The 22,214-nt window shown below is 39.5% G+C and overlaps 1 protein-coding gene across 2 annotated transcripts in view; it reads right to left on the bottom strand.

Moving 5' to 3' along the window:
* The window catches only part of LOC128744352 (aquaporin AQPAe.a), a 39,375-nt gene extending 29,523 nt beyond the window's left edge, over positions 1-9,852 (bottom strand). For both annotated transcript variants that reach the window (XM_053841283.1, XM_053841284.1), the window contains exon 1: positions 9,372-9,852. The gene's annotated coding sequence lies outside the window, so the exon portion shown is untranslated. The remainder of the gene's footprint in view (positions 1-9,371) is intronic.
* Between the last annotated feature and the right edge of the window lie 12,362 nt (positions 9,853-22,214).

Genomic DNA, 22,214 nt, shown 5'->3' with positions numbered 1-22,214 from the left:
TGTCCGATCAAAAGATTGACGTCTACATATTATTCAGCTCTTTCGTGGCCTTGGAAAATTATTAGAGTAAATACTCCGTTTGAGCCTCGCCCAAAAATTTCCTATTGGCCATAGTTAGATGACGTTGGAAGAGTTGGCGATCGTCGGTACAGCCGGTTCATCTCCACAAGTGATTCACTTGGCAAGATGGGCCAATGCTAGGTCTCTGGGTGATTGCCTGCTACTCAGAGACAGCCAGCCTCGACTGCCGCTTCCGCATAAACATGTCTATTTTGGCCAAGTACTTCTTCACCGTTTAGCCGGTGGCTCCGACCTCCTGGCCCAGGGCGCGGAATGAGACTACCTTGCTCTCGGTCTTCAACTTCGGCTTCTTGTGCGCGTTACGGTCGCGCAGCACTGTCGGGCGCCAAAAACCAAGCTTTCGTTCAACGCTTTCGCCTTTCTTGCGTCAGAGGATGTTGTAAATGCCAAATTGGCTCTATTCAGCGGATACGAAGTCCAACTTCTTCGCAACAGGGTGTAGCTGGCAGTACGGACAAAGCATCGAGCGTAGTTGTTTGACTGATTTCGCCATGGCTGCTGCATGCAAAGTAACTGATAACGTAGCATGAAGGATAGCTAACATCAGTCCAGGTTTAATACATGTGTTATTGCTGATACTTTACTGAACTGCAGGCCCTTTTGGCGCCCCCAAAGCTAGTGCCCTTGGCGGGGGGCAGTCTGACTAACCGCACGCTATGGCGCTGGGTTTATGCTATATCTATTTCAATAATTTTAGTATTAAACGAAAGGTCTTAACACTTTGAATATAACTGCTAAATTTCATAAGCATCGATCTCACTGGTCAAAAGTTATTTCAATTTTATTATTTAAGAAAAAACTGTTTTGACGTGAAACAACAGCAATTGCATAAAAATAGACAAATCGAAATTCAAATCTCTGATGCTGATGCTCTGATTTTGTTCAAATTTTGTACACTTATACCTTAGACTAACCTCGTGTTCTGTCTACTTTTAATGGGGTCATGCATTAATTTAATTTTTAACGGTAGTTTTTACAATCGACGTATGGGACGTTAGAAGAAAGCAATGAAACATAGGTGTTTGAATAGTTACAGATTTGGACAAGACGTAAAAGCGAGTGAAGGAGAAAGTGCGGAAAATTAAGTATGGAGTTAGATAAATGCGCACTCATATCGTAAACATTTTTGTGATTTTTTGTTCGAACGAAGGAAAATTCTGATGGACGGATTTAAAAACGGTACCACGAATTCAAAAAATAAGTGGCGAGTGGCATAATTTCAATAAAATGCTTATAACAATCGCTTTTTAGTGTAAATAAAGTGCACGGATCGGAAGGTAAGTGTGTTTGAGTTGAGTACACCGCCTTTAGTTTCTAATAATAAGTTTCTAATAATAAAAATAATAATTCTAATAATAATAAAATATATGCCTTCGCGCCTATGATATGGTAACGTGCTGCCATCTGTAAATGGTAACTAATTCTATGACTAAAGCTTCGTAGTGGCGAAAAGCAATATGCTCTCTATTCACTATGAATCATACGTTATGTCCGTTAAGCCTAATATCGGTATGCTGCAGAAACTTTCCGGGATTCCCGACCTATTTCAATCTGGCTTTTTCTTTGCATCGGAGTTGCATTAATCATACAGGCATGATACATTTATCGATCGAGAAATATTTTTACGATTCTCCGGGCTAAGGAATCTGGTTAATGAAATGTCTCGATAGAGGCAAACGCAGTAATTTCTAAGTACAATCACTTCCCGCATTTACCTATAATAGCCGGTGCACGGCTCAATTTCACAGCTGGACCGACTAAGATGTCTATAACTGAAAGCGTGATTTTCCGACCGGATATATACGATTAGCAACATCAGCAACAACAGCATCAGTAGCACAGAATTGCGGTTTTGACCACATTCTAACGAGCACGGATTGTTTGGTTCGTCACCTGCTATCTTTCAATCTATCGCTCACGACCATATAGGTGGCTGCTCATTACCGCAAAATGATTGAGTTCGCCGTGATTGTCCGACTGATTTCTTCGCTAGGTATTTTGTTTACAAATTTGTCGTCTCTACGACGAACGTTAACATTCTAGCCAGGCTCCACAACCACGTCACGGTGCGGTGGCTGCCAGCTAGGTTCATACCAAAGTGATCCGCGAGGTGCGAACTGTGCCCTCGAATTAAAAATCATTCGATCGTTTTTGGCTTCTGTCAGTCAGTAGCTGCCCGTAGCGCAAAAACAACCTGCTGACATACTTTCCCTTCGTATTTCCTTATTTGAAGCATGTTTGGCGCGCTCTGGCTGATTGCTGCCGTGAGAACGGTCTCGCCATATCCAGACGATTCACCTCCGGAGGAGGGAGTGCTTTGTCATTAGTGGTTTCTTTGAGCTGGGTCGTGTTTTGCTCATTTACCGAGGCTGGAGGCGATTAAACATAGCCGTTTGCTAGAAATTCTTAAATCATTGCTGCTGAGATCATCACCTTTAAGCTGGTCACAGCGAACGGATCAGAAATTCAAAGCAAAGCGAAATCGGTGACTTGGATCTTAGGTAACTTGGATTATATATTATAAATACAATATACATACCTACTCATGACGGATTAATGATTTGTTAAAACTTCCTCAATACCACCGAACTAGCGGAACGGTATTGTGAACAATTGAAAATATTTTGAAGGTTATGAAACCTATGATTCTAAAAATACTCTCTTTTCTGTAAACCACTTGTATTCGCATGTTGACACGCAACTCATACTTTTTTTCATTCAATGTGCTGGCGGCAGTTAGAAAATTAAACACCGGCTGGGCAGATTGTCGATGGTAGAGGTAGATTCGTACGGCAGGGGAGAGTGGTGCATCAAAACAAACCACCTCTACCGTGACCAGAAATAGTCACCGGACCGTGATCAACGAGGCAAAAGATTCGCTTGCGTCTTACTTGGATTCTACCCACTTTTTGTTTTGATTGTGTAGAATTTTTTGTCTTGAAACTACACCGGAAGGTCAGATTATCAACCGTAGAATTACTGACGTTTAGAATGGCTGGACAGATAGCTGGATTAATGAATTATTTTTTACAGGTCGAAAGCCACACTTATACGACAATTGCTGAAGATAGGTTTAGTGTAGTAAATTTATCACAGATTCCATTCAACTGACTTAATCACGAAAATGTTACTAGTTAGAATGAAATATGCTCGAGTTTGAGTTGAAATAATTGTTAAATTGAGAGACGAACGATAAATTGTGAAGACTTTTTGAATCAGGAATTGCTGTAATATTTTTATTTGCTGTATTGGTAGCCTCCGCTCTCTCTAATTATATTATCCATGCATTGTTTAATCAGTTATCTTTCCGGGGACCCCTATAGTGAAAGAGAAACAAAGCCTTTTTCGCATAATCAAGAGAAACAAAATTCTTATCAGAAACCACACACCCTTTTGTTAAGGAACATGCCTACCAAGTTTGGTGAAGAATCGTTCAAGCATTCCGGAGTTATGCATTCAAGTGCATTTACATCTTGGTATCAAGCTTAAGAGAGCAGAGGCGAAAAAATCTTTCATTGTTACTTAGAACCCTATGAAAAGTTACACGAGATTTAACCTGGCATAGGCCGATTAGCAACTCAATTTTACTCCAACTGCGGATAAATCATTCATAAATTAACCGCGAGTTCATCCCAGGTAAACTTGCAGCATCCATTCTGAAGCGCAGATTAAAACTGTTTAGCCTTGTGGTTTACGGATCGGTTGTCAAATCGAGTTCGAGTTAGTAAGAATCCAAGGTCATCCAAGAATCCAAGAATCCAAGGAATTCGCTATAAGTTAGTAACAGATATTGATGAAGCTTGAAAATTGGTAGACAAGTACAAATCGGTTTGAATAATAAATAATTAGTAGTAGTAAAAGGATGCGTTTTGTCATTCCCAATTTGTAAATTCTATGACTGGCAAAAGAACATCAGTTGCTTTAATTATTATTTCTCGGGTACTTTTTCATTTCGACGTATATGACAATGAGTGATTCTCTTCGTGTCTCCTCTCTTCCGCTTTTTACGGCGATACTAATGCATTGAAAAGAAAATTTTCAAAACATTTGGCTAGCTATTGACTCCGGCAACCGATTCATGCAAATCTGATGTGTTAAAATGCATTAGTATCGCCGTAAACAGCGGAAGAGAGGAGACACGAAGAGAAACTCTCTCGTTGTCACATACGTCTAAATGAAAAAGTACCCGAGATTTATGCTGTAAAAAGCGCCGGCGAAGCGTAGAATAATTGTAAATGTCGAAACACTATCTATATCTAGTAGAATAGTTACTAGCACATAAAACATTTCTTTACCTAATTATCATAATTTCATTTCAATTTTCACAAATACGGTCGTTAATCGTAATGGAAGGTGACGTCATAGTTAGTGACCCCACACTTGTGTGGTCTAATTTTAGAAACACACAGGTTCTCGTTCTAACAAACACGCCGGCGTGTTGCTGGCCTCGTGAGTGAGCTCGGCAGATAGACGCTACGGGGCAGTGCGTTCGCGAGTGTGTCGGTAGCAGAATGTATACACACAGCACCGGCGGTTGTTTATCGTATGTTTACGTCAGTAGCGAGAGTATTGGATGCTATGCTTCTCATATACGCTGGCGTGTGAGTGGGCATCGTTTGCTTCTCGCTCAATTTGCAGCATTAGTCACAGTTCCAAAATAAAACGCATTTTTCGTAACGGTTCGCCACCCATTTTGCTTCGAGGTACGATGCTGGTCTAACAAGCTAGTCGTTGCATGCTCGAATCTTGGCTCGGCGGTGCTTCTGTCAATAGGAGAATCGCTATCATTAGCCCCGTAATGTAGTCTAATAAGCGGCTGCGAAGTTTGTATCGATAACGAAGGGTCAAGTCTTAAAGACGTTTGTATCCAAGGCTTTTGTTTTTGGAATCCATAATTGATTTTGCTGTAATTTCTTATTACACATCTGTTTACACCTCTTTCTTTAAGCAGGTATAACAAAAAGGATGAGAGTTGACATTTTATGCATTCATGATCAATATTATGTGTCATCCTGTTATTTCTACCACATTAGAGGATTTGCCAAGCATGTGTAATACGTGCTGTTGACACATTATATGGCTAGTTGCCGGTAGCGCATAACTGGCACAGAGAAAGTGACAGGAGTTTGGCTGACAGCTTCCCGCGAAAACGGAAGTGCGAGTCAGTTGCGCAGGATTGCAAATTATGGAATATCACATTGACGATCGATTGCCACATTGAATCTTCGGTGGTATCGAGGTAGAGAGGAATGCAATATTATTGGTAGTGTGATTTACAAGGGAATGAATGGATTTGTGTTGTTTTGCTGGACGATGTTTGCTGTGCAAAAGGGGAAAAATGGATCATTATTTTGCCGCTTTTTAACCAATCCAACCCTTCAGTTGCCCTGGTTGGATGTACAATTGTACAGATGATTTTCAGTTGTTCGATTGTCGATTGATCGTTACGGATATAGCCTTCTTTAAGCTGTGAAGATGTGGGTGTAAGGTATAAGCTGTACACTGGTAAAAAATAACCAAGGTTAAATATTGGTTAAGGTTCAAGGTTGAGCCGACGAAATCCCATGGCTAACGTATATTAAGATTGAGCGGGGAAAAGCCCATGACCAATGCATATTAAAGTTGAGTCGACGAAAGCCCAAAGCCAACGCATATAAAAGCTGAGCCGGGAAAACGCTATGCTCAACGCAAATTAGCATTGCGAGAACGAAAGTCCATGGTCAATGTATATTAAGGTTGGATTTAAAAAAGGCCATGGCATACTCGTTAGGCTTGAGTCGGGAAAAACCTAGAGCCAACAACTATGAAGACTGAGTCGAGATGAGTCTATGGTCAGTGTTTGGAAAACATCAAAACGTTGAATAGATAGAATATCATGCTCATCGCCTTAAGGAAAATAAGCTTCATAGATGTACAGTAACAATGACAAGATATGGTAGATACTGGAACGAATAAGCGGATCCTAATACAGATTTTAGTATAATATTTTCTATTTTAGGCTATTCTATTGTAAAACGGAGAGCGATTTCCCTGCAGGTTGTGTAATATATATTGAATTGTTCAGGGGGAGGATGTGGCACCTTGGTATTTATGCCATATTAGTATTGTGCTGTTTGCACATTATTTGGGTAGCTGCCGGTAGCGTGTAATTGACACAGAGAAGTGACAGGAGTTTGGCTGACAGCTTCCCGCGAAAACGGGAGTGCAAGTCAACTGCACAGCATAGCAAATTATGGAATACCACATATTAAACTCTTAATTAATTATATCCAATTGAATAAAACATAATGTTGGCAATACCAGCAATAAATCTGTTTACAGACCTAATTTTTATTTTAATTTAGTCATCTAAATTATTGTCGTCGCTAGCGAATGTTGTTTTGATATATTTTTTTCTTTTGTATGTAATGCATACAAAATTGGTTTGAAACACTATTTTAGACGTGCAAAAATAGTACGCCGCCGTACCGTATTCTGGTGCTATTTTCTACAGCCGCGTCATGTTTTTGTATACATAACCAAGAAGTATTGAATTGGACTGGTATTACCCGCTACGACGAACCGATAAAGATAGCGAAGCCTGTTCGCAATTACATGAAATTAAATGCTGAACAAGCGTGAAAACGAAAGCTCTTTTTTTCACAAAAACTTTCTTTGTCAAAGCGGATAAACAGCCGTATCCTAAATGACGTATAAAAGTTCAAGTAAATCGATACATATACATAACCAATGTGCCACTGTTAGTATTAGTGCAACATACTTTTTAAATGGCAGGCCGCTGACATCCCTATGTGAATGCGCAGGGTTTGTTCGTAACACAAATTTTGAGCCCGTCTCGTTTTGAGCAGGTTTTCATAGACCTTTCCAGTTATGTGTGTATTGGTGCTTGAAAATGAGGCAAACAACAACAGTAAACAAAAGAGAAAAGACCTTTGTCACCAAGGTACAGAATGAATTTCGTCTTCCGCTGGTTTAAATACCAGCAAATTTTCAAAATATGTGCTTGAATTTAGAGCAGGATGAAAAATTTGAGCGAAATATGTGCTCTGCAGTGTGGCAAACGGAGAAACACAACTAGTAATCGCTATTTTTCGGTTTTGTTCCTCCAGCATCAGCTGTTCCCCAAAATGAGGTAAACATCATGTGTATACACGCGTATTTCGTGGTCGCTAGTGTGGGTGCTTGAGCTGTCAGAAAGCTCTATTCCGCGCCTCGGGTAAGGAAGTGTTCGTGAAGCGTATACACCAGCTTAGGTGAGGTTAATATGTATTAGTTTCAGCTTCGTGTAAAGCGGAGCGAGCGGAGATTCTAGTCACAAAACCATGGTTTCCTATCATAGGTTTGTTAAATGGGCTATTGTGATTATTTGCTCTGTTGAAATGCAATAAATCTAGTGCTCTTTTGCTCGATCGGATAGGGGTATGAAATGGGGAAGGCAAACCAGTAAGCGACCAACATAGCTCTTGCCATCTCAAGCCCCTATACCTAGTGCTTCCACGCGACAATACCCGGTAATGCTCTATTGAGTAGCTAAGCTTGGAGGTGCGATGCTGGGTGGTTCCCGGCCCGGCCTGATTTCAAAACTGCGATTTTGGGCAGACGGCTGAGCTTCACGATCAGGTAAGCCTAATGTGATATTCTAATGATTTGTTTCGTTTTAGCTCATCTAGCACCTCCTACTGTACAGTGAAAACTTTGGCCGTGACAAGTTTAAATAATGCACATAGATATCACAATGAAATATTAAATTGATTGGATATTAGATGCACTGATGTAAAGTCAAATGACGCAATTATATTTCATTCCACGGATTGATGGTGAGATTGTTCTATTTTTGCTCACATATGCTGCATTTTATTTAATTTTTACGATTACATATTCATATTATAATCATATCGTATATTACTGGATTCATGAACACCTATGAAGATTGCGTGAGTTGTTGCGCATCCTCTTAAAGTATGTGTTCAACTATAATGTCCATTTTTACAATCCTAAGGACATGGCCAGGTATATGGTGTACTTACGGGTACACCATATCAGCCACCCATGGTGTGTACGGTTGTCTATGCTATGCTATGCTCTTTTGCTCGATCGGATAGTTTATAATTAAATTTTTGTAAGCGTAAAATTGTTTTTATAGCTTAAAATTGTCAAAGGAATCCTTTTGAGGGAGAAATAAAAGGGAATGAGTGAAGCTTATAAAAAGACAGGTGAATCAATTCAGGTACTCAACATGGTATGCCAGTGGGACTCGGTAAAATCTTTTGTGTGTTTGATTGAGGTATGAAAGAACTTTCCAGGTTATGTACCATGATTCAGGAAATCCAGCTTATCGAACAGCAAAATATTCAAATGCTTAAAACTTAAGATAACATAAATATTATGACAACATAAAATTCAAAACTCGGCTGGGAGAGGCTGTTAGAGTCGATACGGTCCTGGCATTAGCCCCGCAGTTATCCTGTAAGTATTTTGTTAGCTGCGAAATTTATCGTATAAAAACAGAAGGTGTAGCTCCTAGACTTAACTTCGCTTTACTCTATATGTGCGATTATAAAAAAATATTATAGAGTATTTAAAATAGAAAAAATATAACTGGATCACCTTGTGTGGGTTACCGATTTGTTGGTTCTGTTTTATTTTGAAATTTTTATGTGTCGTAAAACAGACTGTACATGCCCTGTACATCTATAAAATATAAGAGTGATGCATCACTTTGATTATCACAGTTGTACTTGCGTGTAGCATGGCAAACAGAGACGTAATCCTACGTCAATAACGAGTATTAAGTGATTTGAAGTAGTTAAATTTTATTCCCTCATTTCGTTTTCAATTTGTATAGACAGGTACATATTTTTCACACACAAAAATAGGATCGCAGGCAATAAAACATGTCGTTTGCCCATTTATCCGATATCACTCTATATCACAATGCCATTTGCGTGTCTTGTTTCCTAGCAAATTGCAGAATTACCAGCAATAACGTCGGGAGATCGATTATTCATCTCTGTCTGCTTAGACAGTTTTCGCGCTTTTCACATACATGCCATCAAGTGAAGAACAACAAATAAACCCACAACCGTTTTGACATCTTCACTTTTTATTACGCTCATCGCATACATTCCCGCGTGTTTCCAAGGGTAATATATACCTAATATTAGTATTAATTATTCCGCGCAGATTTACTAGCGCACACGTTAAGGTCGGCGATTTACTGTGCTTATTTCGCGAGCTTTTCTAAACCAACAATATATTGACTGCAGCCAAACAGTTGCACTTCCACTTACCTTGAGATTATATAATTTCGCAAATACCTTTCCTTGGATCTTTTATGGTCACACACGTTTTTACACTAGAACTGGAACCCTCCGAGCTGTGGGGAACAATTAGCTCGGCAAATATTTCAACACACTCCGATCTGCTTTCGCTCTTATCAGCCACTACAAGACACCTCACTTTATTTGACTTCACAATTGTTCTCCTACCCAATGAGCTCGCCCACGGAACGTCACAGTTTCTCGAGTTGATAACAATCGGAGTGTTTTTTTTCTTCAACTATTTCAAAACACCACCTTACAAATGCATAAGCGGTGATAACCGTTGGTCAAATGTATCTGTCCTCGGATAGGAATCTCCCTTCAATGATTCTGTTTTTTTCGTGACTTCCCGTAATTATGATGATTATTTTTATGTGCAGCCAATTCTTGCGCGGATGGACGGACAACGTTAACGGCAATGGAGGCTCCTCGTTGTCAGTGCACACGGGACAAAATTCAAACTCGCACTATTCGTGCTAGAATGTTCAATTAACGCTTATATACGAGCGGATCCGGGAGAACCGAATCGGTAGGCTTTTCTACAGGTTTGCGCGACTCTGCGAGTTGTGCGGACGCAAACAGTCGGGCTGAGCATCGGCGCACTGCTAGCGTCAGCCAGCGCCGCGGCAGTGCGCCACCGGTTGTAAGCGATTTACTCATTTGGCGCGAGGCGAGACGGTCACCACGCTGACGTTAAATAAGCCGAAAAGCAATAATCTCGCCTAGAGTTAAGCCGGCTACGTTACGTTAGCCGGTCGGTTGGCGCAGTCATGCGAGAGAGAAAGAGAGTTTTCCTTTCGGCTTTTGTGTTTTGATGTGAGTGGATGGTTTGATTTCTGTTTGGAACGTTCCAAAATTCTGTTTGATGGAGGTGCACCATCGTCAATGATGCATGTTCAAAAATTTATTTCGTACAACATAGATATTTTTCTTGAACTAGTAATTTTATGGCGAATTGCTGAATACAGTGTTTTCTTTCTTATTAGGCGTATTTGGCGTTCTTTAAAAATATCAACCATGGGATATGACGTCATAGCATCAATGCCAAAGATAACGATGAGATAACACATATTTACTTTAATTGTGTCGGGTTATCATTGAATCTGTGCCGAATTCCGAAGGTTATTTCAACTCGGTTAAGACTGTCAGATTGATCGGTCTGATTGTGATCGTAATCATAGTTAACATATCATTTAGATGCATTTTTAATCATAAAGTAAAGTTCCGTGTGTATGGGGTCAGTCCCGGCGTAGTGGTTAGCATTCATGCCTCTCACGCCGAGGATCCGGGTTCAAATCCCAACCCCGCAGAAGTCACGAATGACCCAAGCTGTTAAAGTGACTATAATCTAATAAAAATAAAATAAAGTAAGTAAGTTTACCTCAGCACAACGATCGGATCTTTACATGCTTGTAAATGGAAAGTTCGAACACCGCAAGCTGCTGCACAGGATGCAGCGTGTGGATACCGAGAACTGCACACACTGTGGAAACCAGGCAGCAGAATCCATCATTCACAAATTCTGCACATGTACACTTGTCACTGCGGCCTGGACGGGTCTCCAGCAGAGAAATTTTGGCGTAGTTACCGAATGGAGGTGGCCTCGAATTCGAGGACCTAATAAAACCTGCTCTGACAGGAATGAGCAAAAACAAAAAGTAAAAATTTTGAAACTCTTTATCAAATATGTTTGTTATATAAATAGTTGTAATGAAATAGTAGACATAGCTGAGCTAATTTTTTTATCTAAATCTAGAAGATTTTTTGCCATAAAGTTCCATATCGATGATAATTGCTTAGTCTACATTGAACAGAAACATTTTTGCTACGTTTTCAGCATAAAGCATAAATGTAAAATTTGTGACGCATGTTGAGGCACTAGTTTTCGACCAAGACCCAAGACCCACTTTACTCCATTTCTGTGCTCCAGTTTTCGCCACCCCCAAAAGCATCGTTTGCATCTTGTTCTAGTCTGAAAATTCATTAATATTTATATTTCCTCCGAAAAGTAAATTTAATTTTCAGTTAAATAGTGAAAACAGAAATGATTTCCGTTGAGAAACAACCGCATAACTGGTTTCCGCGATGTGCTTAGGAACGGCATTGAACTGGTGCCGAAAACTGGTGCCGTTATCTTACAACAAATAAATTGAATACAAAAAAATGCATCATGCAAGCTTCTTAATTTACCGCACAAATTATCAAAAACTCTCTATCACCTATTGTTAAGATTCCAGTCCTCGTGGGTAGCACAGATTTGGCATAAGCAGTGTGCTATTCGTTTTGTTTACACATAATTTATCTGACTAAAACTCCTTCAAAGATAGAAAGAAGAATCTTTCATGAGTACCTAGAATTTGGTTTTCATTTGATTCTATTATTTCGGAATTCACAAAATATTCACTATTAAATACAGATGAGTAGTGATAACTGTCAGTAAAGTAAACGGCCATAATAATAATAAGACGCTTGTATGAATTTTAATTTTGAGTGTATTTTGTGTAAAGTATATCCATTACATTTGTCTTAAATTAGTCCAATTAAAATCTTTCTCCCTTTGCTTTAATGATCAGTCGCAATAGTGGTTGAAAACGTTACAGTTGGCACGCATGATATCCTGAGGTATTTTATCCCAAATCTTTGCCAAACATTGCTTGAAAGTATCCACAGTCAATCCTTTGCCCAGCAAACCACAAATCGTATAATAATGTGTGAAAATCATCTTAAATATCGCTAAACAAACTCAAAAGTGTACATAAAGCTTAATAAAGCGCACCCTAGCTTACATTTATTCGTACAAAATGATAGTAACTGATTCACAAACGATTTTCGTTACAGAATTGTATAGCGTTATGGAACTAATCATGTTGAGTCGGATTTCATCGTATACAAATAGTTATGAATGTGAATTGTGCTCATATAATTTGCAGTACGTATATCGCCTCCAAAACAGTACGCATATGCTGGTTTCGTGCATCGAATGCGATTTTTCTAGATATATATCGGTACATATATCATATTTGTTACGAAAATGTTTGCTGGGTGGTACTCCCTAGTGTGCCTAGCATGTAACCCCATAGAAGTCGACATGGTTCAAATCAGCCGAGAAGACAGGTCACTCTTTCGAAAGAATAAAATCCGAAAAAATGCCTTCGTTCCAATCCTGTGCAGATTTCACCTGGTGAGACGGTGTAGTATCTTGTTGGAAGCAGTATAGTGCATTCTAGCAAATGTTGATTTTAACACTAGGTTCAATGAACAGCAATGGATTCTTCAAATTTTTGCAGAAACATCCCCATACCATCACCCTGGAAACATTTTGGAAGCTTTGTAAAGCCAATTTGTCCCGAGGAATATCAGTAAGATGTGCTGATTTTGTTGGTTTTGGTAATCCTGTGGCAGGAACATTTTATCGTCCCAATTTCACAATCACTATGCCGCTGCAGCTGCCAACATCTTTCGACTCTTACAACCTTCTGCTTTTCAGTCAAACTGTGCACCGTGCAGTTGTTTTTTACTCCGTAAAAAAAGCGCAAATTCCCAATTCTGAGTAAAATTAGTCACGTAAAAACCGCATAAAAAGCGATTTCAGTATTGTATTGCTGTTCAATACCATTTGTTTAAATCTTGTTTGTTTTTTTTTTGAAAATTTTTACGCTCATACACACAAATTTTACACTTATTTGTTATTTGGCTATTAGAGTGCAGATCCCACAAACCACCATTTTGAACCTCTAAACCGATTTTAATAATTTTGTTAATAAAGCATTTTAATGACCTTTTGATAAAAGAATATTGGCTTGATTTTTTGTAATTGCTAAAACATAGAAGATATTTATAAAATTTGTGCAAAAAGGTATCTTTCAATCTGAAATAAATCGTTGTACTAATTCTGCTTTTTAATTTCTTCATTTTGAATTCAAGTAGTGTTTTATTATTGTGTTTTAATTAAGTAGAATATTGTAAAAGATGGTGTGGCAACTTAACTAATCGAACACAGTAGGTATCCCAAATCGGTTTTTGTATAGTATTAGAATGTTTTTCTACTTTGTAAAATCTTTATGCTTGTTATGCATCGGTTCTAGTCAAAGTTTTAGAGATTCGAACATCTGTCAGTCCTATAGCGAACCATGTTGCTCTGGCACTGCATGAAAATATGAACCATGGAATATGTTGCTCCGGCACTGCATGAAAATATGAATGTTCTCTTTGGTTATCCTGTATCTTGCTTGCAATAGCCTGGTTAATGGTTATTTCACAAAAAACAAGTTTTTTACTACTTAAGCACGCGGATTTGTATAATTTAGCGTGATATGTAACCTGTCTGTTGTGGGATAAATATACAAAAACATTATTTTCTCAAACAACTGACAAAGTATATCCCAAAAATAAAGTACACAATTTTCGTACATTTTACAATAATAATTTAACGCAAACTGTCAACTTTCTCACCATGCGGCTAGTTACAAAGACCACCACCGTCAGCGCATAAGTTTCTGTCGAATAGGTCAATTCCAATTGCACTTTTGATTTCAACTCCAATTCAAGTCCAGTTTTAAGTTCAATATAAAATCCCATTTGAAATGAAACTGTCCATCCTCACGTCCGAGTTCAATATAGGGTACGGGAGGGTATTTTCAGCAGGTTTCTAAATTTAGCCTATTTGCTTTGTCTTTCGCCAATAAAGTTTTCTATTTTCTTAAAACTGTAAGTAATCTACTATTTTTTATTAAAAGAACGTTAAAATCACCTTTTTCGTCCACTAGAACTAAGCCATAGGCCGAAAAAACCATAGATGCCATCGCTTAATGGGCTGGAAATACCCTTCCGTGCCCTATGTCCATTCTCGTTAAAGTTGAAGTTCCGTTTTACATCTTATATAAAGTCCAATTTAAGTTCAATGTCGGCTTCATTTTCAGGTCTCATTTTGATTCCAATCTCTACTCTAATTTAATTCCGATTTGTGCTCGATAAAGTCCAATTTCAAGTCCAGTTTTAAGTCCAATGTACAGTGTAATGTTGTATCCAATTTTAAATAAGACGTTAAGTCCAAGTTCAAGTCCAAAAACAAACTCAAATTCAAATGTAACGTCTAATCTAAATTCGAATTTTAAGTTTAATTTCAAAATTCGAGATTGTAGTGAGTGGCGTCATCTTCTCTCGTACGAAAAAATACTTCTCTACCTCTCAACGGCATCATGTGCCGGGTCGTTCCGTTTGTGCTAACTTGTAAGAGTTTACTTCGTCATGTATATCGCATATCGTGCCGAAAGCACAAATTAATTTCATTTACAGTGACCAAAAAAACAGCTTTCGATTTTATGGATCAACTCCTACCTATGAGGTAGGAATCATACGCGTTACGATGAGTACGACCATACGTTCGCAAATCACTGATAACTCAGGAGTTCTGCAAGGAAGCAACATGCGATTCTTGTTATTCATGCTATTCTCCAACGACGTATCTCTGTTGCTCACTCCTGGCTGCAAACTAATATATACCGACGACAGAGGTATGAATTGACAATGACAAACACTTCCATCAATAGTGTTATGTCGGCAGCTAATACCTAGACAAAAGAAGAAGTATACCACAATAGATCAAAATAATGGTCGCAGTGGTCAAATCTTCCGACAAAAAAAAATGCCGACGACCTAAAATTGTCTTTGACAGTTCGAACGACTGAAGATTGCCGTCGCCTACAAGCTTTGCTGAATGATTTCGTTATTTGGTGTCAGCGAAATTAGTTCGTGATCAGTACTGTCAAGTGCGCGCCTATGATGTTTCGCCGGATTTTGAAACCAGTTTTGTTCAATTACCATATTGACGGAATGAAACTAGAAAGAGTAGACCATATAATTGGTCCAAATTTGGTCTGGTTTCTGCATCAATTCACTTGGATCCAAAAGAGATTCGTCCGGTTACAAATATTTAAAAAAGTTTTTGTCCCTCCGGTGTTGGGCCACTGAAGGGGGGGGGGGGGGGTGAAAAAAAAAGAATATTTTTAATCGAGTAAAAAAAACTATGGATTTTAGGCATTTTTACTTAAAGTTTAAACGTGAAAACCAAATCTATTCTTGCTTTTAATAAATACGTTGTTATTTTTCATGCAAAAATCTACGAACAAAAAGTCAAAAACGAAAGATAGTTTTTTTGGCCGATTTTCGGAAATTCCACTGTTTGAACTTCCATTTCTATTTCGTGCTAGAAGCGTTAACTCAACTCATACACTCATTTTTCGAGTTAAAAAATATACTGTAATCAATTTCTTTTAATAAGATCGGAATGTATTTATTTCAATTTCCGAATAGATTAATCTCAATGGGGAGTAATAACTAAACTACTTTTTGACAATAGTCTTATGATCTTTAAAAAGTTCAAGATTATATATGATGTAAGGTAGATAAGAATGAATCGTAGAACATAAAAAATTGTAGTTTGTTACCTCACGTTTCTGCTAAATCGGAAAACGTTCCCGAGTTCCCGATTTTAATAGACCTAGTTACATGAAACAGCTGCATTGGAAATAAGAATCTTTGGTATTTTTCTTAAACAAACCATTACAAATTTGTATCACAAAGGAAGGCGAACAGAACGCCGATGAGTCATTATCATTCGATAGTCAAATCATAAGCCATTCGGAAGAACATATCAATCTAACAAACGCACTAGCCGTGACACAACCCCTAGTTTAAGCTTAACATGATTAACGCTAGGCTGCGCTGCCGTGACCACCATACGCGCAGACTGCGGGTACCCGCATGACGTTAGCGTTAGCGGCGGCAACGTGGGTTGGTTGGTTTTGGCTGGGCGTAACATAGTTTATTACTCAATGAAATAGGTGACCAGTGCTAGTCCGAGAAGTCGTAAAACTAAATCTATCAATGACATTTAAGCTTAATTATTATTTTGAAAATTCGGTTGAAATGACTGAAATGGGCAGACACCTACAAAGATGAGTTACTTTGGCTGCCAGATTCGGCATCATAGCCAGGTTTTATCACGTGATTAGATACCATTATAAATTCGGCCTTTTACTTATCATTTCCACAGTGGTGCAATGCGGCTTAAAATAAATCCCAATTAGCCATTGTTATCGGATTAGTGGATTAAATCGATTCTGCATTTCATGCTACTAGAGGCTTTCTACAATTTATTCAAAGCTCCGGACGTTGAGTGCATTCATTGATTATCAGTAGCCGATCATACACGCGAAGTAAAGTTTATCGTAGAATTATATTTGGAAGTTGAATGTCGTGTGCTAATTTTACTCTTACCTTGAAATTCGTCATTGCAGTACAGTGGCGTATTCCGGGCGCACGTATTGACGTATTGACGTTTTTCAATATTTAAGAGCTGCGAATGAATGTTGCTAAATGAAAAAAAAAAAGAATGAAAAAATGTTGTAAGTTTCAAACAGTTCTGTTTATAAAACATAATATTTTTAAATGAAAAAATGAAAGCAAGAAAAGTAGAGCACAGTTAGGAAGGTATGCGAAAGAACGAACGCGATGCGGTGGTGACACAAATTTGTGATTATTTTAGATTACGGACCTTAACAAAATTGTATCTCAAGTAGAATAAATGTGGAAAAAATCAAATCTATTAGAAATAAGAACAAAATTGCGCAGTCACGGTCTATGTTTCAGTACTCCTTCTAACATGTGTGTGTCCTTTACCTATTACAATCACTGTAATCTCCATGCAATGCAGCTGATAATCAATCGTAACTCGAATTCTCTAGCAATCAATTGAGTAAAGTGTATTGGATGCGATTGAAATTTTTTGCAAAAAAACAACTAATTTTGAAAATAAATCAAACTCATTGACGTCAAACGTCACGTGCCAATTCGGATACACTTTATATATCCTGGGGGGAATCCCATCGATCCGTTGCATCGTGCGTATTTCTCTGATTCTTTTTAAGGAATTTCAAGTTTCATGTACGTATCTTTCTATGAAAGATGAGGGTCAACAACCCACACGTCTCGTGTGTTGCCAAAAGGAACGAACTGCGTTTAAAAGCCAATTTCTCTTCTGTTGCCGTCAGCAGCAGAAACTCCACAGATTCACGGGGTCTTGCCGTTGATAGGCTCCTCGGTTGCGGCGAATCTGACGCCATTATCTTGTAATTTGAACTGACGACCGCATTTGATGTTGTTTATATTTTGAAGATATTGGCGGCATGCTCTTGAAAGAATACCTACACGTCTCGTGATGGCTTTTTGATGAATAAAGATTTAAGATTTTATATTCTTAATGTTACGTGTTTAAATTAGTGTTTTATGTGCTTTCTATATATAGAAGACCATCGTTGACGCATGGGTTTTATGACGAATTTCGCGTCAACAAATCTATGGGATTGGCAACACCGCGTCCAGAATCCAATGAAATTATGTGGGTGTAAAGAATTTGCATAATCAACCAGTTTTGCATATTTTGTTTTTCTAAATTCATTCTCGACAAGCAATGGTCGCACGTAAACAAATCGAGTGAAAGTTAGTTGGTGGAATAGCATTGAAAATAAACTCTCACTTGTTTTGTTTTATTTACAAATATGGCCAATTATTACTTTATTGTTATTGGTAATCGACAATTTTTTTGCCTTGCCTCCTCTCTTCTCAGCGAATAAAAATTCTGGTTACGACCTTGGTTCCGACAACAACAATTTGGGGATTATTTATTTGCGCTTTAATTGTAATTAGATCATGCTGATACTTATTTGCTCATCCTAGTACGATGCCCGTTAGGATTTGACTGCTTAATGGTGTTATGCCATCATACTTGGCCCATTGCTGTTTATCTCCAATTCCTTGAATGTACCACACTTCTTAGGTCGTGCTCCACTTGGTTTAACCACCTAACGTACTTCTGCGTCTGGTATCAGCCATATTCGAGGCGAACACCATTTTTGCGGGTTTGTCCGGCATCCTCACTACATGTCCCGCCCATTGTATACTTCCAGCTTAAGCGATTTTCTGAATACTGGTTTCGCCAAAGAATTGCGTTAGCGCGTGATGTATCCTTCTCCTCCATATGCCGTATTCATACTCCACCAAAGATGGTCCTATACACATGACATTCGAAACAACCGGTGCTTGTAACTCGTACTCATTGAACGTACCGTGCTTGTAGAAGACTACTGGTCTAGTGTTTTATATATGTTACAACTTACAATTTTTATGATGGTAAAGTTTGCCAGAACTTAGGCTCTTGTAGAGTCTGCAGTAAGCACGACTTCCGGCAAGAATATGTCTATAAATTTCTCTTGTGTAGTTATCCGTTGGTGACGTCCAAGCACCTAAGGTATTCAATTCGCCTACCTATCACCTCGAGGTCGTCTTCTCCATTGGTTAAAACATTATTAACTGTACGAGCTCTATTGCACTCGGTTCTTCCTGCTAGCAGATACTTGGTTTTGACCTATTTACTACCAACCCAACCTTCTCGGCTTCACCTTTTAGCTCAGCAACCGCGTAGAATGTCCTTTCGACAATGTACACGCTGCTTCTCTGACAACCAGATAAATTTACTGGATTTATTCCAACTCGTGCCGGCATCGAAGCAACTTGTGTGTTTCATGCGTCCTCACACAGCACTGTATTTATTCCAACCATGACTTGATTAGAATTATCAGCTTTCCGGAAAGCCGTTTTCGTCCATTATTTTTTATAGCTCTTTACGATCAATATTATCATATGTGGCCTTAAAGTCGATGAAAAGTTTATGCGTGGTGACTTGGCCACATTTCTTATTGCGGTAGTTTTTACAATCGACGCAGGGGACGGTAGAAGAAAGTAATGAAACAAACGTGTGGATTGTTTAAAAAAAGAACGGGACAAGGCGTGAATTGGAAAGAGCGAAAAATTAGGTAAGGGAGGATCATTGGAGCAACGCATAAGAAGTTGTGTACCGTAACCGTTCCTCTTTACTGTGACATTTTTGGACGATCTGGCATAATAAAAAGGCTGAAAATCTACTTGTTAGCGACGATAGATGGTGAAAGGAAGATGATCGAAGGGAAAACGGCGAAGGATGACGAGGGCGAAAACGCACTCTATAGAATAGACAGTGTATTATACACTTTTTCCACTTCTCCGGTAGTTGTTCTGCTTCCTAGACAGGGCTTCGACCGATCCTTTTTTTTCTACCGCAGTCACACCAACGCGCATTCAAGTTCACACCGTCCGTTTAGAGGTGGAATACGAACGCTATGCATAACACAACTGGCAGTTTGCTCAGTCAAACGCCGATGGCACACAGCAGAACGAACGGGTTCTAGAGCTTTTTGACATTTTCGTTTCGATCAAGTTGCCTTTACCGTTTGGAGCAGCGAATGACTGCAAAACAGTCAAATGACTGGCAATCACCACGCTAACGAAAAGCAACCGCACAAACGTATGATTCAATACTACAAAAAAACAACCACTACATGTGCATGGAAGAAGTCGGTCGGACTCCGTCCAACACAAACGAATATTTTGCTTGCGTCGGACCGACGTCCGGGTGACAAACTATTACTGTGAGCAGCCGATTTGGAGACAAAAAGAGAAACGAAAAAATACATCACCGTATGCTTCCAGTCAGTTTGCAGTTTATATTCTCAAAGCGCGCGCAAAGCAAAACGGGAGATCGACTGTTTGCTTTTGCTGAGATGCCGCATGAATTGTAAGACGGCAGCAGCGCAAGCGGCAGATTGACTGGATTCAAAAAACAGTCAAATGATCGTTCAAAAAGCGGAGTTTGAATGCGGAAAGTTCGCATTCACGGCAGTCACATTCAACTTGCGATCCCTTTTCAAGCCCTGTTCCTAGATGCTGGTGCCGAGGTAGATAGATAGCCCACGTATCCGGGCATCTTGATAAGACACTGCAGAACTGCTGCTCTTTTTTGTTAGTGATAAAATATATGTTTTTGGGTATGAAATGGAGAGAGTTACCTGGAAGGAGCGTCAAACATAGCTCTGGCTCTCTCAAGCTCCCACCTGGCGCCTCCACGCAGATCTAATTCAAATGATGACGGTCGATGGCCTTACCCGGAAATGCTTCATGTACTTACTGAAGCAGCTAAGATAGGAGGTGCGAACTAGAGCGCCTGTTCTCCAGGTGAGGGGCGGCTCACACAGTGTCTGTCTCGTAACGGGCGGCTGAATATGAAATGCTGTATCGCGCAAGCTATACCTAACATGGCAGACCCATCAGCGGGATGTAGGTATCGCGACCCCGGTGAGGTAGTATACCGAAAACTCAATTCCCACATAGGACACGGCAAGGGACAAGGAAACGATTAAGGGATAACGATTGGAAACTTGGTACCTGGAATGTTCGAACTCTCCATGAACCGGCACGAGCTGGCTAGCTTGCTCGCGAGCTGCATCAACTCGGAGTGGAGATCTGTGCTATTCAGGAAGTTCCGTGGCCAAATTCCGGAGAAAGGGAGCTCCGTGCAGTAGACCCTATTGCAGGCACTTCTTTCAAGTATCACATCTACTACAGTGGCGGCAAAAAAGCAGAACATGGAGTCGGTTTCATAGTGTTGGGAAAACAAAAGCAACGAGGAAAGGAAGGAAAGTAAGGGAAGCTGATCGGCGAGTGCTTGGGGTTTTTGAGCGTAAAATTCTGCGATCTATACTTGGTGGCAAAATGGAAAATGGAGTGTGGCGCAGACGCATGAATCACGAGCTGTACCAAGTATACAAATATGCTGATATAGTGAAGGTAGTGCAATGTGGCAGGCTGCGGTGGGCTGGACACGTGGCCAGAATGCCCGATGAAAGAGTAGCCAAAACTATTTTCAGCGGAGAACCAGGAAGAGGCCGTAGACTCCGAGGCAGACCCCGCACCCGGTGGGTGTATGCTGTCGAAGACGATGCACGTTCAGCTGGTGTTCGTGGGGATTGGAGAACGGCAGCCCAGGACCGACGGTACTGGAGGACCATAATTCCTTCGGCGCAGGATCGGTAACGGACCGTTGCCACTAAATGAAATGAATGAAAATATATGTTTAGAAAAGCTCACATACAAATAAGCAAATCGATAATCAGTTATGCAGTGAGTACTTTCCCTACCAGTGTCATAATCCTGTACACTAATACCACTGACGAACTGACAAGACACATAGAAGAAAATCTTTTAAAAACCATCGTCCTCCACATTTTGCTTGCACACTAGCACCCTCTCTTATGCATGCTGCGGAGTAGCTTGCATTTGCAGGGTTTTATGCTGTAGGGTTTTTACATTTGTATGGTTTTATACTGAAAACTCGAAGCAACACCCGCGCGCCGCGGTGTGGCCATGTTGCGAAACATGCTTTTTTGAAAAATGAGTGGTTTTTGATTGGACGATGGAATTAACTCGAGTGTCCCGTATGTTTGTCTGTGCTAATACATTTCTTATTGCTGAGCTAATAATTGTTTTTTTTTGCAAAACCTTGCGACAGATCCGCTGATAATACGCCCTCGAATCTCACGGCTGCACTATAGCCGAAAAGGCAAAAGTTCAAGACAAAAATCAATATCCCGAAAACTATTTGCTCTACCGATAACATGTTTTCAAAAGATTTTGTTCACAAAAAGAGTTCTATCTTTTGGTATAACTAGTCACTAGAGTGGTTCACTTTTGCTCGTTATAAAATGTTTAACATTTTTTTCATGAGATATAGAGTATCATTTCCTACTACAAAGATGTAGATAATTTATTTTGCAGAAACTTTGCCGAAGAAATAAACATTGTATCTCGTCTGTGTATCACTATATAACAATTTTTCTAGATAGTTTCAGAGTGGGTCTTAAAAAATACGTTGTTTTTTGCTCT

The sequence above is a fragment of the Sabethes cyaneus genome, chromosome 3 (assembly GCF_943734655.1).
Source record: "Sabethes cyaneus chromosome 3, idSabCyanKW18_F2, whole genome shotgun sequence".
NCBI classification, from domain to species: domain Eukaryota; kingdom Metazoa; phylum Arthropoda; class Insecta; order Diptera; family Culicidae; genus Sabethes; species Sabethes cyaneus.
Note: the sequence above shows the minus strand (reverse complement) of the source record. Positions and strands in the feature narration are given on the sequence as shown.